Source organism: Parasteatoda tepidariorum, chromosome 8 (genome assembly GCF_982258835.1).
Source record: "Parasteatoda tepidariorum strain Cologne lab strain chromosome 8, Ptep-v5.0, whole genome shotgun sequence".
In the NCBI taxonomy this organism is placed as follows: domain Eukaryota; kingdom Metazoa; phylum Arthropoda; class Arachnida; order Araneae; family Theridiidae; genus Parasteatoda; species Parasteatoda tepidariorum.
The window spans coordinates 62571470-62590889 of NC_141762.1; the positions used below are offsets into that span (position 1 = coordinate 62571470).

Consider the following 19420-nt stretch of genomic DNA (forward strand, 5'->3'; position numbering starts at 1 on the left):
AAAACTTTGTAGATGAATTTTTACTATTTTCAAGTTTATATGAACATATATCTGCACAAGAAATGTTGAAGGCTCAAATTAAAGATAAACTTGTGAATACTTTTCCTAACGTTCACATTGCATTAAGAATATATTTGTCGATTCTTGGATCAAATGCAGAAGGAGAAAGATCCTTCTCCAGATTAAAATTGATAAAAAATTGTTTGCGTTCAATAATGAATCAAGATCGTTTGGCATCGCTCGCACTTATGTCTATTGAATACGACATTTTGCGTAGTTTGGAATTCGACAGCATAATACAAGATTTCGTTGAATCCAAAAAAGTAATATATTAGATCATAAGATTCTGCAAAATAATTTATTACCGAAAAATATTATATTTTTATTTGTATCTTCATAATTTTGTGCAAAATACACTTGTTGTTTTTAAAGCTAAATTATTTTTGTCAACAAATTTTTTTCTCCCAAATTTTTCGTAGGCCCTAGGCACGTGCCTAGTATGCCTATAGGTTAATCCGGCCATGGCTATTGGAGACGGTCTGGGAAACATTCTTGAAGATGATCTGAAGACATGCCATCACAATTTTGATCCTCTGCAGAGGGAATGGCACCCCCACTTTGGTAGTCCGATGACCTACATGCGAATTTTGAAGATTTGATTTCGTGAATTGAAGCAATGCGGATCTAAATAAATTTGTGCCCATACAAATTTTACAAATTAAATGCATTAAAAAATTTATACAAATATAGTTACGTTCGCAATTTTTATGCTCTCTAAGGTTTACAGTTTCGTAAAGGGTGGGAGTGTTTTTCTTTTAATTTCCTTTGATACACTGTATTAAAAAAAAGTTCTTTGAAATTGATAAAAAATGGGTCGAAATAACTACGTAAAAAATAATAACCGAATTTAAAGACCTCATGTATTCGAACTTGAATAGCATATGATCCCTTATGAAAATTTTAGGTATATTTAAGGTTGATTTGAGGTATTTTTGAGGTATTAAGGTTGTTTTGAGGTATATTTGAGGTATATTTAAAGTTGCAGAGAAAACAGCAATAACATTATGCCTCGTAAAGGTTGTAATTAAGGTGTACGAGGTTGATTTATATATACTTCAGCTTGTTTTGAGGTTGTTTAAATTTCACTATAAATCATCCAGACTGATAAGGTGATTTTTAAGGTATACCAGGTTTATTTTCTTACACTTGTAACAAAAGAGGTATTTTTGAGGTATAAAAATTTTTACCATATTTCAACAATCGAGAAAAAGGTATTTATTGAGGCATATGAAGTCATTTTATTTATACCTAAGCTTATTTTGAGGTTGTTTTAAATTCACTTTAAATAAACCAGACTGATAAGGTGATTTTTAAGGTATACGAGGTTGTTTTTCTTACACTTGTAACAAAAGAGGTATTTATGAGGTATAAAAAAATCAACCTTATTTCAACTAACGAGAGTGAGGTATTTACAAGGCATAAAAAAATATAGCCTTTTTCTACTAAAGATAGTGAGGTATTTACGAGGTATAAAAAATAAACCTTATTTCAACTAATGAGAGTGAGGTGTTTATTGACGTGTATGAAGTCATTTTATTTATAAATAAACTTGTTTTAAGGTTCCTTAAAGTACACTTCATATTAACTAGCTCACTTCCCAGAGTTCCATGCGAGCCGGCAAATGGCATGTGTGTTGACAATCGAAAGTCTATTCGAAATTCGGTAAGTGTGCTTGACATTTATTAATTTAGTTTTATCACTTTTAATCAAATATGCTTCTATTTTCAATACTTAAATTTTATTATTTTTGTTTTAACGACGTGTCCTGATCTTAAATAATTTAAGTTGGAGGATATCCTTAGAGGCTATCGTTGTAGGCTTAGCAATAAGAGAGAATATCCGAAATATTTATCGTCGCTGTTTAGGGTAACGTTACTGGTGAAACGTTACAGCAGGTTATGCACAGTATATTTTATTGTTTGTAGTTCATTCAAGTAGAACTATTCTTTTTATTTTGCTTAAATTTATATGTTTTAACGTAGTATGCACGCTGTTTAATTGAGAAAAATGTTCATAATTTCTCTTATAAATAAATCATTGAAAATTGAAAGATTTTTAAAATAGCAATTTTGAATTGAAATTCTACTGTAGCTGCATGCTTATCGTTTGAATATTTGTTGTATATATATATATATATATATATATATATATATATATATATATATATATATATATATATATATATATATATATATATATATATATATATATATATATATATATATATATATATATATATATATATATATACAGAGCTTATCCACAGTTCCCTGATATCCCTTATGAAAATTTAAGGTATATGAAGTCATTTTATTTATACCTTAGCTTATTTTGAGGTTGTTTTAAATTCACTTCAAATCAACCAGACTGATAAGGTGATTTTTAAGGTATACGAGGTTGCTTTTCTTACATTTGTAACAAAAGAGATATTTATGAAGTAAAAAAATCAACTTTACTTTAACTAACGAGAGTGAGGTATTTAAGAGGTATAAAAAGTATACCTTTTTTCTACTAACGATATTGAGGTATTTATGAGGTATAAAAAATTACCTTATTTCAACTAAAGAGAATGAGGTAATTATTGGGGTGTATGAAGTCATTTTATTTATACCTAAGCTTGTTTTAAGGTTGCTTAAAGTACACTTCATATTAACTAGCTCACTACCCAGAGTTCCATGCGAGCCGGCACATGGCGTGTGTGTTGACAATCAAAAGTCTATTCGAAATTCGGTAAGAGCACTTGACATTTATTTATTTAGTTTTATCACTTTTGATCAAATATGCTTCAATTTTCAAACTTAAATTTATTATTTTTGTTTTAGCGACGCTTCCTGATCTTAAATAATTTAAGTTGGAGGATATTCTTAGAGGCTATCGTTGTAGGCTTAGCAATAAGAGAGAATAACCGAAATATTTCTCGTCCCTGTTTAGGGTAACGTTACTGGTGAATCGTTACAGCAGGTTATGCACAGTATATTTTATTGTTTGTAGTTCATTCAAATAGAACTATTCTTTTTATTTTGCTTAAATGTATATGTTTTAACGTAGCAGTATGCACGCTGATTAATTAAGAAAAATGTTCATAATTTCTCTTATAAATAAATCATTGAAAAATGAAAGATTTTTAAAATAGCAATTTTGCTTTGAAATTCTACTATAGCTGTATGCTTATCGTTTGGATATTTGTTGCAAAGTTTATATTATTGTTTATATATATATATATATATATATATATATATATATATATATATATATATATATATATATATATATATATATATATATATATATATATATATATATATATATATATATATATATATATATATATATATATATATATATATATATATATATATATATTTACAGTGTTTATCCACAGTTCCCTGATATTGCTGAGATGGCCTAGGCTGTTAATAGCACATGCGCAGTGGCGCAGAAGAAAAGACTAGCAAGTTACTGCTCACCCTTCCCCTAGGAAATAGTTCGGAATTTATACCTAAAAGAAAAAGTAATCTCTCCTAATAAACTACAGAATTTATGTAATTGTTGATAACAATAGTTTGCTAGATATTTGATAATTGAAAACTAGTAACTGTACTAGCTCACTTCTTCATGTTTGATCACAAAACTGCTATTTTCACTACATGTTATTGTCTCGCATTTTACCCACGTTAGTTATTTACTAAGCAGATTGTTATTACTTATTAGAATATTGAGCAGAATTAAATTAAATCCGATTTCAAGTTTATATGTCAATTTGTTTCAAGGTTATGAGCTTTTTCATGCAGCTGTTTATGGTTCACTACTTCAAAAATGTGCGAATTTCGGAAATCTTAAATTTTTTAGAAATAAGTCAGTATAGTATGCAATCTTAATCCTGAATTGAATAAAATCAATTACAAATAAAACATTTATTGTTGAAAGTAATATGCATTATTTTGAATTTCGTCCTATGGGATGTGTTTTTATATTTAAACATGTGTTTGTAACAACTAACTATTAGTTTTATTCTGCTCGGTATTATAAGTTATATAGGAGATATTATACTCAACTTATTTTAAAAGTATTATTTCAAATCATTCTCTCTTAGACAATTTCCTCACATAAAATTATTCACAACTTTAAAATAAATGCTCCTTATCAGCTTGTAATTTGTTCTATTCGATTGAGTGTAAAAAAAGAATAAAAATTGGTACATAACTTTAAAATTTTAATTTATTGAACGATTGTAGATTCTTGATTACATTGATTAAAAATTACTAAAATAACTATTTTTTAAGAAACTCTGATGTGATTGACAATAACATAAGTCTTTTTCAGAATCAGCGTCAAAAATTTTAAAAAAAGCTGTTAGTTTCATCAAGTCTGACAAAAGTTTAAAAATATATACTAGGTTTATTGAGTTTAAAGATTTTTAAAAAAGAAAAGGAAGGAAATCTAATTATTAAACTTACAAGTACCATAATGTTAAAGATGTAGAGAAAAACAAAAAGTGTTAAAATTGCATGATAAGATTGTAATTATACAGGATGTTTATAAAGTCCCGGACCCATTTTGATGTTTAATAACTCATAAAATAATAAAGATAGATTAAAATTAATAACATTAATGGTTAGATAGACTCAAAAAGTTTCATGAACCTTGTCAATGAACTTCCACGTGTGCCCCCTTCGTCGCACGGAGAATATCAAGTCGGTAGTCAATTTCACGAGAGGTAGCTTTCCTTTTTACAGAAAAGACAGTCTCATCTGTCGTATACTTAGACATGTTGGAAAACTTCGTATTTCCGCAACTAGAAGAGTGCAACAAGATGGTGCACCACCTCATTGGGGTATCATCGTTTGTAGTTCTTTGAATGACCATTTTCCAGAAAGATGGATTGGGCGAGGAGGTCCAATTCCTTGTCCACCCAGATCACCTGATATAACGCAGCTGGACTTTTTTCTTTGGGGATTTATAAAGGACAATGTTTACAGGAGGATCGTGTCGAACATTGCTGACCTAAAAGTCAGAATTACAACCGCAGAAACCTCTGTGGATGCCGACATGCTACCTGGCGTGAAATTGACTATCGATTTGATATTCTCCGTGCGACGAAGGAGGCACATGTGGAAGTTCATTGACAAGGTTCATGAAACTCTTTGAGTCTATCTAACCATTTATGTTATTAATTTTAATCTATCTTTATTATTTTATCAGTTACTAAACATCAACATGGGTCCGGGACTTTATATATTTGAATTTCTGCAAATGTTGTTAATGGTAATACTGTCTTCAGTGTATTTTATTTTGTGGCTGAGATACATGTCATGCATTTTAGCTACGAGGATTGATTAGAAATGGCAGAAGAGTAATAGTATTTATCTGAAAAGGAAAATTAATTTCATCCAGTTAATCATAAAAAAAATACTTTCTAATATTTTAAAACCTGCCACTATTATTGTAAATATGACTTTCTTACTAATTTATATTTTTTCCCTTTAAGTTCCAATAATTACAAGTTTCAACATGTAGACGGAAACAACATATTTAAAATAATTTTGTTGGTTTGTAAAAAAAGTGAAATTTTAGTTTTAAATAAAAATACTTTGAATTTCAGCTGACTAATTATTTAAATTTGCAGTTTTATAGCTTTAAAAATTCAAGCACCTTAGACAACTATCTTCTAAAAATACGAGTATGAGTTCCCATAAATAATTTTTACTAACTGTAGAATTTGGATAAGTGTTATTTCAAGATGATTTAAATCAATCTATTAAAATTATAGAAGAATTATGCATTTGAAACTTTCTTTTATAGCTTAACAAAAGAAGCAATTACTGACGAAGGTTTAATATTAAAAATTTCAGGTTGATAAATGATCTCTACTGGTGAAAAAAATGTAATGATATACATTATTCTTCATATAATATATATAATATCTTTATATATATTATATTTTTTATATAGTGAGTCTAAAAATTAATAAACTAGGTGGTCCGTATAACACCTCACCTTCGTAAGTGCTAAAAAAACCTCTTTGGTTGATTAATTAATACTTCTAAAAATACAAAAATATATACTTGAGGTTACGAAATAATAACTTAAGATAGAACATGGAACACATGACGCTAATTAAAAATTACCTTTCCAAGTGTTGAAAATACACTTCAGGTTGATTTATAACAACCAGAAGTGCAAAATGGCCCACCTTAGGTTGAAAAATATATACCTCTACAAGCATAAAATTATATACCTGAGGTTGAAGAATAATTACCTGAGGTAGAACAAAATACATTTGAGGTTGATTTATAACAACCAGAAGTGCAAAACGACACACCACAGGTTGATAAATATATACCTCTACAAGCATAACATTATATACCTGAGATTGAAAACAATTACATGATGTCGAACAAAATACACCTGAGGTAGATTTATAATAACATGAAGTGTAAAATGACCCACCTTAGGTTGTTGAATAAATACTTCCACAAGTGTAAAAAAATATACTTCAGGCTGATAAGTAATAACCTAAGGTTGAAAATTAACCACATTGAAGTAGTAAATATCTACCTCTCCACAAATGTAAAATTAAACACCTCAAGTTGAAACATATATACCTCTGGAGGTATATTTAAGGTATATTTGAGGTTGATTTTGAGGTATTCATTTGCACCCTTTTCAACTTTAACGACGTATTTAAATAACAACCTCCTTTAAACCTTTAAAATATACCTCGTTTATACCTCATTCATACCTCGATTTTTTCATAAGGGATCACTTTCGAGCAAAATGCACAACCTCAAAAGTGATGTGGTGGAAGAAATATGTGAGAGAGATGTTCGTTGGCTGCTTACAGGATTCGAACCGAGAACTTCATGGTTCGCAGTAGGATGCTTAACTATCATAGATGTGGCAGAAGTCGAATTCTTGGTCATAGATGGTGCCACAGAAAAACAAGAAACGCACACTCTGCATTAAATTTGCTCGGTTTCACCAAGCAGGCTGGACCCGTGTGGCAAGTGGCATTATAAATAACAACACTCCACGCCATGGATAGTCAGGAAATTTCATATACTGTCCGCCCCACATTAGGTTCAAGTTTTTAAGATATTGCGAAATAAGCTAAAAGTGAAATTAAAATTGCCGATCTCCTGACTAAGCTGTTGGGACCATATTTCACAAATTGCAACCCTTTGTACTATTGAAATTAGATATAAACTAGGAGATTAATAGATATAAACTAGGATGAAATTAGATATAACTGCTTTCGCAGTTCATTTCGGATGGCTTCGCTATCCGATGCTCGCTTTACTCGCTCATTAGATACGTTCTTAAAGTCTCGCTTTTGTATACTTTTTTGAACACTGAAGTTCCGAAAACTTTTCACTGTAGAAAATTTTAAACCTGTACATTTCAGCATTAATTTGAAATTGTAAACAGTTCCAAATTTTTCTTAATCACACTATTCTAAATTTCAGTTGTTGAGAAAAGTAACTGTTGTAAGTTTTGTTTTAAAGTCTTTCCCACAAAAAGGCTAAAGCCATGTGTTGTAAAACAATATGAAATAGTAGTCTGCCACTGAGCTCCGGATGTAAAGCATCGGCTTCGCTAAAGATAATTTTGTATTTTTAATTCTCTGAATGGCGCCAACCATTTAACTCATTTTTGCTTAATTTAGAGAACCCCTTTTTGACAGTGTCTCATTTGCTGTTTGCCATAATTTTAAGTTGAATTTGTAGTTGGATCATTGATTCAAATTGAATCATTTGCAGTTGATTCACTGCAATGGTTGCATTTGAATCATTGTTTTTGGGGAAATCTAGCCATATTTTAGCTCGGTGATATTTAGTCCAAGCGAGATTTGATCAGCTGAGATTTTGTCCCACGACATTCTGTTCAAAAACTTTTGTTAGAATTGAATCATTATAGTTATTTGCCTCTTTTTACAAATAAATTTTTCAAAATCAACAATTCTGTGTCTTTTTTGTAAGTTTAAACACCGTTTATTAATGCTGCATACGATATGCTTTAAGATATGCAGCATTAATAAACATATCATAAGGGCTTATCCATATTCTTGAGTTTAAGTCTACCAATGTTCAACTTTCTACCCTTGTAATTTTGAACTTATTCCAGAAGACAAGAAAACTCCTGGATCACGTACTGGGATAAATTTGCCTTCGTTGGGGACTTTTTTCATAGAACTAACTCGCATTTGCGTAACATGAAAAAAAAAATTGCTAGTCATTATAAAAAAAAAAGCAAAGTTCAGCCCAGAGATATTGTACTGTTTTTTTCTAATTTGCTTATTGCTCGATTTTAAAAATATATACGAGATTTAAATAATTTTAGGCACCGTATGTACACAAAAGAGTTTTTAATCTCATAATCTACTGACTGATTATCTATTTGACTGATTATCTTGGTGAGATCACAACCTTTAAGGCCTGTTTACACGGTCCAATTTCTTGAATCCGAGAAATTGGACGGATTTCTCTGTCCAAGAAATTGGATGATTCGTTGACACTATCCAAGTTCTTGAATGTCGCTGATTCGTTGAAAGAAAAACTTGCGCATGCGCATTGTTCATATTCAACATTATAAAATAATACTTACATAAGTTTAAAATTGTTAAATAAATTCAAATAAAATCATAATAACAGAAATAAATCGCAACAGTTCAATTTATTTGGACTAAAATATATGAAAACAGACAAGAAGATGACATAATTTGCTGCCTGATTGTTGACGTCACAAAACCTAAGACGCTGATTGGTTAGGGGAGAAAAAACTTGGATGGAAAGTAGAACATGCTCTACTATCGTCCAAGAAGTTGGACCAAGTTCTTATATGTTTGTTTATACGATCAAAACTCAAAGCAAAACAAGTTTCCATCAATATCAATCAATCTCTGTCCAAGAAATTGGATCGTCTAAACAGGCGTTTACACCAACAGTTAGGATTAAAATAAACATTAACTCAGTAATGAATGATTACATTTATGAAAAGAAAATAATATATATGTTTTATTGTAATAATACTATTTTTATTGACTTGTTACTGAACTTACAATTTGATACATTTGAGAATGACACCCAAGATTGATGTTAATTGGCCGAATGATCCAATTGCCAAACTGGTAGTAATGTTAGCAAACACAGAAAAGACAAGCATTGACAACAGCTTGATCGAATTTCACGTTAGTAGGTCCAGTGATGCTTGTCAAACTAGAAGCATTTTAAATATTTTTAAATACTCAAAGGAAAAGGCTTGGAGTTTCATTACAGTTCTCTTGTTTAGTACTCAAACCTATACCAATATTATTTTAGTGGGTTTGGAAGAAGGCTTTAGCGAGATTAAAGTTTTTAAATAAAATAAGTCCTTAGATAAAATACGTTTTCAACAAAAACAAAAACTTTAAACGAAATAATGAGATATGTATTTAGAAAAGGATATGCCACAAAAACATAAATTAAAACTCACTCTTTACCTCCAAAACATAAAAAGAAATGAACTTTAAATCTTATCATTTCTTTATCGATATGACAAATTCTGACTTTTGTTCCATTTTCTATTTCAAATGAAGCGGCGTTAATTGTGTTATCACATTCCTTTTTCTTCGTTTGTTTTCTTAAAGGAAACAATCTGCAAAAAAAGAGTTTTTAGGCATAAATTGTACAAGTTTGAACAGAAAAGAGAAAAAAAAACACGGATACCAAAACTTTTATTAAACAAAATAATTAAAAATAGAACTGATTGAAATGTGAAAAATTATTTAAAAAAATTTTATAAATAAAAATTTTCTTACGCAAAAGCAATAAGAAATTCTTTTTTCTCAAATATTTCAAAATTTAAGAACAACTATGAGTGAATTACGTTAGATTCAGGGGGAGTTGATTTCGATTTCATATTACTATTTCCCTTCCTTATTTTTATGAGTTATATAATTGCCATATCAAAAAAAATATCCCAAATAACGGATACTATGTACGTAAAAATTAGATGTAAATAACGACCCTTACTTCTAATTGGGCAAATAAACCGCACGTTATTTGATCTAGTTTTCCTCACAAAAAATCAAATTTCTTTGGTTATTCTGAGTATAAAATTAATTTTCTGACATTTAAAATATTTTTTACTAACTAAAACTATAATAATGTTAACTGTAATCTAAAACTACAATCTTAAGGTTAAAAAAGATTTGGAGATAATTTTTTTTTTAATTTAATTTTTTTTAAAAACTTTTTTATTGTTTGACTAAGATTGTTAGGTTATATCTGATATCATAATGTAAATGTAAACAAAGGCAAACAACAGGAGTTAGTAAGGAGTAAGATCACCCATGATTGCTAAGCAGTACTTAAACTGTCCCCTCATGTTGAGTTCAATGTTGTTAAAGAGCTGTTAAAAGCTTTTTGGAAGGAAAATTTTAAAAAAAAGGTGCTTAAGTACCCTGTATAGGAAGCAAAGCTATAGTTTTAAACTATATATGCCATCTTGCTGTGTATATTTATGAATGGCTTTAGATTTTAGAATGGCTTAATAACTTAAATATTTTAAAAGTTATAAAACGTTTTTAAAAATTTCTAATTTGTCTACACAATTCAATCGACATTAACATTTAAAATTCGGGATATCAAGGCAGAGATAACAAGTTTTCATCGAGATAAATTTAGTAAAAAAAAAGCATGTTTAATAAAATAAAATTTTTTATTTAAGTGATAAACACATATGCTTACATAAATAATAAATAAAAACAAATTATTATCAATCTAATTTAAACAAACTATTACCAATCAAAACTCTTTTAATTAAATTTATCTTTTAGCTTATTATAAGCATGTCTTTAACTCAAACATTGTATCCTGCTAAAAAATAAATAAATAACAAATAAAAAAAAAAAAAAGAAAGTTACTATGCAGTCGAAAAGTGTCAAACACGGAAGAAGAAACAGTGATAGAGGGAGACGTTGCCTAGTGTGATGGTACCCGTTCCACTGCCTTTTTCTTTCCCATATTTCGGACATTTTTGATCAAAACTCTCTGTTTAAAAGTTGGATATTAGAAGCTCTTGTGTCTTTTGCCGATTTATTTTAAAAATTATTACTACACGTAACGTCAGATGCGTAGGATCAAAAAAAATGCAAGCATGCACAGTTACTTCTAACTTACGTAATGAAACATACTGGATGATGCACAAAATCCAAAATCTTCCTATTATTCTATTTTTGCATTAAAATATAGTTTGACGTTATTTTTCATATGTTAGAGCTTTCCGTTTCTCTTCTTATGTACTGTATAATCTTCAACGCTCTAGACATCAAATCTCAAATAAATTAGAGAGCACAAATCGCCTCAATTTTTATAAATTTTTGCAAAATGCAAAAAAAAAGTTAATTGAAATGCAATAGCTTATGGGGTCATTGATATCTGTACTGAATTAATAAGCTGGTGTAAAGAGGGGAAAAAATACGACTTCCATCGTCTTCCCCATTTTTGTATAACATAGCTTATTAAAACGGAATAAAACTATTCAATGAATATTCCTCAAAAACTGCAGCGGTAAAATTTTTCATGATTAAAAACATAATTCGCTTCAAAAATATGCAAATTGGAAATAACAATTGACGTGTTTCTAACGCTCAAGAGCGAGCGCCCATTTTCAAGACTTACCAAACGTGTAGTCGAGAGTGAGGAAAGATGAAAAACAGAATAAGAAACACTACTTTGACTGAAAGGGGCAAAACAGGGTAAAAATCATTTTTTACGCGATATGTTATAAAAAATGTAAAGTTGCAAGGAAAATTCTTCTCACCTTTATTTTTTCATTGACAGCTTTACATTTCATATTTCAAATAAGTTTAATCTCTTCTCATTAACTTGTGGCAAATCTTAAAAATGGGGCCTGTAAAAATGGCGCATAAAAATATCGCGACTGTAAAAATGGCGCGAATAAAGTGCATTTCTCTGAAAATAATTGTCACGAAATCGGAAAGCTAGTTACTTTTCAATTCGTTATAAGCATACAATATTTACTCTTTAGCATTGCGAAATGAAATGGGAGACTTTGAATAGCAGGATCTCGTAATATGTCGCATTAAATCGAACGTTTACAGTAAATCCGAAATACTGCAAATGTAAATCCAAGTATTCCCGAGATCTTAATTATTTACTTTTTTAAAATTGCTTTTCATTATTTCAAATAAAGTAACAATACAGTTATTACATCATTAACTGAAATTTAAGATTAACAATTTTATTTTCGCAAAATCTTTGCCATCTATTTAAGGAAATGACGTAATCAAAGGGAGGGAGCTAAATTAGTCTAGACCGAATGAAAAAATTTTTTATTTAAAAATGCAAAAAAATAAACATTTTCTCTTCTTAAAATAGCCGATTAATTTGAAATAGCCGATACAAGTTTAATATATAATTTTTTTAAAATTTCGCATGAAATACTTAAAGGATTATTTTGTAACTTTAGAAATGTTTAGTTCATGTGAATTTTCTAACTTAGCTATAAAATGTAAAGCTTTCAGAATTATAAGAGACCTATAATAAATTAAGAAAGAAAACATGCATATTTGAACACCCTATATCAGAAAATCAAGAAAAAAGCTTGTAACGTTCATCAATTGCTTTAATTGTTATTTTTAAAAACTGCATAAAGTTTCGTAAACCTAGAGTAAATATTTATGGAGATTATGTACGTACATTTTTATAAAAAATAAATTTTTTTGCCTCAAGTTTTTGCATTATAACTTTATAGATATTCAATAGAATTGAACAGAATTTTTGGAGCAATTTAAGATAACTTCTAAAACTGTTGAATTCGAATTTTAAAAATTTTCATTAAAAACTGCGCAAGTTATGGTTATTTAAGCTAGTTCTTTTATACTGCTCATGCACTGAAAAATTTTAAAAAGGTTTTCTCATTATTTTGTAGTAGATCAGGCAACTAATAAAAAAAAACTTGATTTGATATCTTAAAAATTCAACCAATTTTTCCAAGTAGTTTTTGTATTTTTCTAAAGAAAGCTGTGAGTTTTCGAAAATTTTATTTTGTATCATAAGACAAATTTTAATAACAAATGATAATACCTTGAAATAAGTATCCCGAAACTAAACTTTGATGGTATCGAGAAAGAAAACCTGTTTTGTAAGGGTTGATCTTCCACAATGCCGAAATCTTTTTTTTTTAATAAATTTTGTTGAATAGTAGAAGAAGAAATTTGTGAAGATCCCCTTATCGTTTTATACTTTCTTTCAAAAAAACTACTTACAAAATAGTTTGAAATTTTCTTAAATTTGTAAGATATTCAAATAAAGGAATGGATTTATTTTTTTATTTTCGGAAACTCAGTCACGCAGTTTTATTAGTCCAGAATATTTAATTATACGTTATAACCGACGTTAAAAATCTAAACCAGATTTGAGTTTACATCTATCAATGGACTATTGGTTTAAGTACTGCGATAAACAAAATTTTAATTCTATCTAACTTCGTTATGAGATAAACAAAGAACTAAATACACAAGTGGGCGACCTTTGTGTTAAATTACAAACTAAGGTAGACAACGTTAAAGAGCACAAAAGTATTATTAAAAAGCAGACAGCTGTTTCGGATGCTCAAAGGGCAACCTTCATCAGTGCAACAGATGCACTGATGAAGGTTGCCCTTTGAGCATCCGAAACAGCTGTCTGCTTTTTAATGATATTTTTGTGCTCTTTAACGTTATCTACCTTAGTTTGAAACAAAGAACTAGCTAAGAATAAGAAGAGAGTTAGATGTCAGGAACTCTAGGTCAAGTTAGCATTCTCGTAAGACTCGAAAAAATTTGTGATTGCAACTGATGTAGTTTTTTTTAATGTAGAGAATATTGAGCATTTACCTTAATTCTGAACGGTACATGAACTAATTTGGATGCACATTTTTTTTTCTCCGACTATCTTACGAGCTATAATGCGGGATTGTGTCGTTTTGAATGAAAAGAGCGGCAAATATCTACTGAGCTTGTAATCAAAAACAGTCATATGGTCTTGTGGCAAAATTCGGAAAGCTGCAAAGCTTGAAAAAAAAACTGGCGAAAATGCTGATAATTCCAACGTCAAGTACACAATTCGGCAAAAGACAATACGTGATGGGCAGATATTTTTATATTGAAAAATTGATTATGGATAGAAATATATTTTATTGATTAAATAACACATGCAAGACCTTCATTGTGTTAGATGTTGGAAAAAAAACTTCGCAGGCAATTATATCAATAGTTTTTATTTATTTATTATAGTATTTATACACTACATTATTTTACAAATCAAATATCTATGACTTTCCGTAAGAAATTTAATTTTTTCTACGCTCATTTAAATGTAAGTTCAAAAAGAATTCTAACGAGGTAAGAGAAAAGTTCTAACCAGGTGTTTTTTCGTATTTTATTGTAATCAACATAATTTAATAATCTAAAGGTTTCGAAGAGATACAGGAAATGCAATCGGTTTTTAAGTGGTTTCATTCTCCATAATAATTTGATAATTTTGCTAATGTTATGATTAAATATCTGGTGCTTTCCAAAATGATAGAAATATTCGAAAATATGCAAAAAAGTTTTATAATCCAATTTTATAACCATTTCGGTTTTATTTTTATTATATTTATACATGATTAAAATTCTAGAAGTTAATGCATTAAAAAAATTTTTATTTAGAAAAAAATCAGAAATGGAGACTTATGAACTCTCAAAACTTTATAGATAATTGTAATCTAGTAATTTATTTTTTTTATTATCAAGCTAAAATAGTACAAGTACTGGTTGTTACACCCTGTTTCCATGAGCAGATTTAAGCCAGATTAAGGCAAAAAAAAGCTTAGCGTAAAGCTGAGTAAGCTTACATCTGTTTCCATTTACAGATATTTGAGTCAGCATAACTAAAGCTTTTTTGTGTGTGAGGATATATTATAATTAGTTTAGAGATAACAAGCTTTGTTGTTTGTTTTGATCACAAATTTTGACACCTTCGATCGTTTTTTATTAATTTTCGCACCATGAAATTTTAAATCATGGTCCGTTGCTCTTAAACTTCTTATTTATTTTTTTGCCAAGCTAATCATCTTCATGATCCCTCCAAGTAATATCTTAATTTCGATAGAAATCAAATTATTTTCTCAATTACTTTAATTTGCATTCATAGCCATCTTATCTGACATCTTGGGAAAATAACATTCTTAAAAATTTAAGAGTGTTCTCCATAAGTGTTGCCACCACTTTAAGAAAAACCGTATCTTAAGATGGCCTTAACCAGCTAGTGGAAACAGGGCTTTAAATTTTGATAAGATTAATGTCTTTAAAGTAGGTTAGCATAAGCATGTTACAACTACTTTATTGCAGCAACTGTTTAAATGTAGATGTAGCGATTCCATAGTTTTATATTTTTAATTAGAAGTTGTGAAATCTGAATTTGCGAAATAAGGTGATTCGGGGTAAAAAAAAAATTCATTTTTTATTCAATATTTCGGAGGATCACATCGTGATTCTTGATCGTTAACTCAGTTTGTAGAGTAAAAATATGCAATTTTCGAATCAAGTAATAAATTCGAAAAAAATAAATGGCTGATGTATTACTGATGCTTTGATGATGCACTGTTGGTGCTGCAATGACGAAACTTAGCAAAAATCTTTGGATGAATACCAGTTTCAGAAATTATTTTAACAAAAATACATTACATTTCATTTTTATTTTAACAATCTTTAAATTCAAATTTTTGTTATTCTGATTGAGCAATTAGTTGAATACCATGAGAACAATTTCAGATATTTCTTTTACAGAAAATTTGATTGCTGATGAAATTATATTTAATTGAATAAGTACCTCACGCAATAGAACAGTTTCAAAGGAAAGTATAGTAATAGTGAATAATAAACAATTATTGCAAAGTGATTAAGCTTTTAAGGTAAACATTTTCGATTTCTATTAAAATCTTAATTGACGCACGCATGCATTTTTTGTGACCATAAAGGCTTTAACTCATAATTGCTTTAAAGAAATTCAATATAATTATAGTTCAAAGTTTTTAAAAAGAATTTTTCTCAAATTTGTGGAAACAAATTATATTGAATACAGATTTTGAAAAAAAGAGCTGAGATTAAACTTTCAAGAGTAGTTAATTGATTATTTTTATTCAAATAACCTCAAAAACCATCGGTAGAGAAATTTTATTCTTCGATTATCATGTATTTTAAACAGAAGGTTCAATACTAGTTTGTTTGCTTGTTTTATTCATATTTTTCACGCAATAAAATGAGTAGATTGTATTTGCCATAAAGAATAATGGTGTTTTCTTCATTCATTCTACAGTTTTTGTGTATTTCGAAAGCATATCGCGCTGCATTCCATGAAAAAAAAATTTCTGTTCTTGTATACGATGGATTCTAAAACTCTGAAAAGGTGAGACAGTTTATACTATATTTATTAATTTATTTCTAGTTCTAAATTAAATTAACAAAGACTTTAATATCTAAAAATTTTGAAAGGAACGAATATTGCCCGCATTTAAAATAAGTTAATTTTCTACATTTAATGTAATTTTCATAATTTTGCTATTACTAAAATATAATAACTATTCTGCACAACAAGCGCAAGATAAGAAGCGCTTAAATATTATACAAAACAAAGTTTGGTACATAATGATAATTGAATTCTAAAAACGACTACACTTTCTTTTTAATTAGAGGTAATTGCTTAATCTTTGTACAAATTTAACTTTTTAATTTTGTTTAAAGCAGTTAGTAAAATTGGAAATTTTGTGGGAAAAATTATGTATTGGACAATAAATACATAACTTTTTGATAATGAAATGAATTCTGGCATAAACTTCAAAAATTGTTTAAATAGTAAGAAAATTTTATCCGCAGCAAAATGTTGGCCGTTGTTACCTTTTGAATAGCAAACATTCAAATTCTTTGATTTTAAATTTGTTTGTCAATTGAGATTATACTATTAAAACACATTTTTCAAGTATCCTAATTATACTGACAATAATAAAATGACTCCTAAACGTAATACAATACCAAATAATATTTAATTCAAATATTTCAAAAGCATAAAGCTTTACTGAGGGCATAAAAACTTACATAGCGTGAGGGATTGTAGGAAAATGTATGTGAGGAAAATGATGAAAATTTAAGGAATTTTGTAAGGAAAATGTATTTATGTCAACAGGATCTGTCGCATGTATGTCTTGGGCAAGTCCAAGTATGTATCAAGGGACAACGAGCATAAAATTTTTTGATTTTGTTAAGCCGGAAAAAAATTATTCACTTTAAAAATTGTTTTTATTTTATCTCTAAGTCTTATGACATCTTTTTCTTACTTACAATGGTGTTGTTTTCAACTGAAAGTATTCTAGGATTTAATCTTCTAATCAAATAGACTGAAAAAATCTGCTCAACAAAATAAGCGTTCTTTAGCACATTGCTAGAAAATATTGGGAAGCATAAATGTTTACACTGGTTCGTGTAAGCTGCAACACTCTTCTCTATGTAATTGATAACACAATGATTTTTGTTAGCTTATTGCTTTGTTTAGTTAAAAACGAGCTTCACTGGACTTATGCCTTAACAATTACTTATGTATGATTTTTTAAATTTCAGGAAAGCTCAATTAATATAAATATGGATGGCATGCAAGAGCGATATCAACTGATCCTTGTCTTCTTGAATGTTTCGAAATTAGAAGGTTACTGAGTTGAACATTAGTTGTCGTAAACCCGAAATTGGGTCTGCTGTTCAAAGACGGTTATTTAAAAGAAAAAAAAACATCCTCATCAGGCTTCCTCGGCACCACAATGCTGACGTGAAATATCCTCAGTGGTAGAAGGATTATGGGTCGGAGTCCCCTTACCTTCAGGCAATCTGTGGGGGAGGGGTCATCCTCTCCATGTAACGTAAACGCAAGTTAGTTCCATAAAAAAAGTCCTCCCCGAAGGCAAATTTCTCCTCAATAGTTGATCCGGGAGTTCCCTTGTCTTCTGGATTTGGTTCGAAATTACAAGGCTACAGAGTTGAACATTAGTAGTCGTAAATCCAAAAATTGCGTCGTCTGCTCAAAGACGGTTATAAAATAAAATAAAACTTAAAAAAAGGCAATGGTTCTGGAAATAGATCGTTCGCCCTACAATGAGGTGAAACGGGTTCGAATCCCAGCTGTGCCTGATCGATACGAATTCCTTCACCCAGTTTGCACCGATCACTGTGCTGACGAATATTTTCGATTTTAGAGATGGTTGTTGCAGATGGAGATGGTAGAATGGTTATTGCAGATAAACACTTAAAACTGTTAAATAAATTAATAAATGTTCTGTGAAAATCACATTTTAATTAAATTTATACTTAAATACATTTTCCAATGAAAATTCCAATATTTGGCACATAGTTAAAACTGTACAATTCAAATAATCCTGAAGGTTATTCAATTTTCTTCTTTTAAAATAGACAAAAACAAGCATTCAAAAGCGAATTCTAACAGCTTAATATAGTTTATTTTATGTAAGTAAATAAATCTAACAAGTTATAAATAAATGAATATTTACCGCACATAAGAGAACTCCACTTCCAGGCTGCCAGTTGTATCTTTTGTAATTTATTATCCATTTCTTCTTTCTTTTCAAATTTGAAACAAATCTGAACATTCGAAAGTCTTTTTCTTTAACTGTTTGTATAATTTACCGCCGCACAACCATCCATATCAACAATTTTTGCAGGCGTGAATTTTAAATACCGAAAATCAAATGAAATAAATTTGAAAGTGAAACAAAAGATTGACAAGCATTTTAGATCCAATTTCAACATATTCTCAAGGATAAGGAAATTGATAATGAAGGCAAATTTCATTAATTTTACCAAGAAAAAGTAGTTGAAATTAAAGCTAGAAATATTTTAGAAAGTTTTCAACCACAGCAGAAAATTATGATAAAACAATTAAAATATCATGACTATTCACTATAGGTCAATTAATAAGAAAAAAAAATGGTTAACTCCCCTAAACTGTATTAACTATCTGGAAGACGCAGAGAATGCAAGAAGGCTTAGGTATTTGTGCAAAAATTAGAGAGGGAAATTTTTGAGAGGCAATAAAAAGTATAAAAGATAATAAATAGCTAATGATCTGCTTTTTGTTATCTGACAATTAATAAAATCATTCAATAAACTTATTTAAACATTGGGTGTAATATTAAACAGCAATAGAAAGTAATAACGTTTAATAATTGTAATGCAACAATTGGCATTACATATTTATTTTCTATCCTTTGAAAATATCTTTCGCTACTTAAGCTGATTTTTAATGATAGAATTATATTTAAAGTAAATCAAAGA

At 29.0% G+C, this 19420-nt stretch overlaps 1 protein-coding gene across 2 annotated transcripts in view; it reads right to left on the reverse strand.

Moving 5' to 3' along the window:
• Window positions 1-19420, reverse strand: part of LOC107450504 (uncharacterized) — a 265618-nt gene that overhangs the window by 33507 nt on the left and 212691 nt on the right. The gene's annotated exons all lie outside the window — the stretch shown is intronic.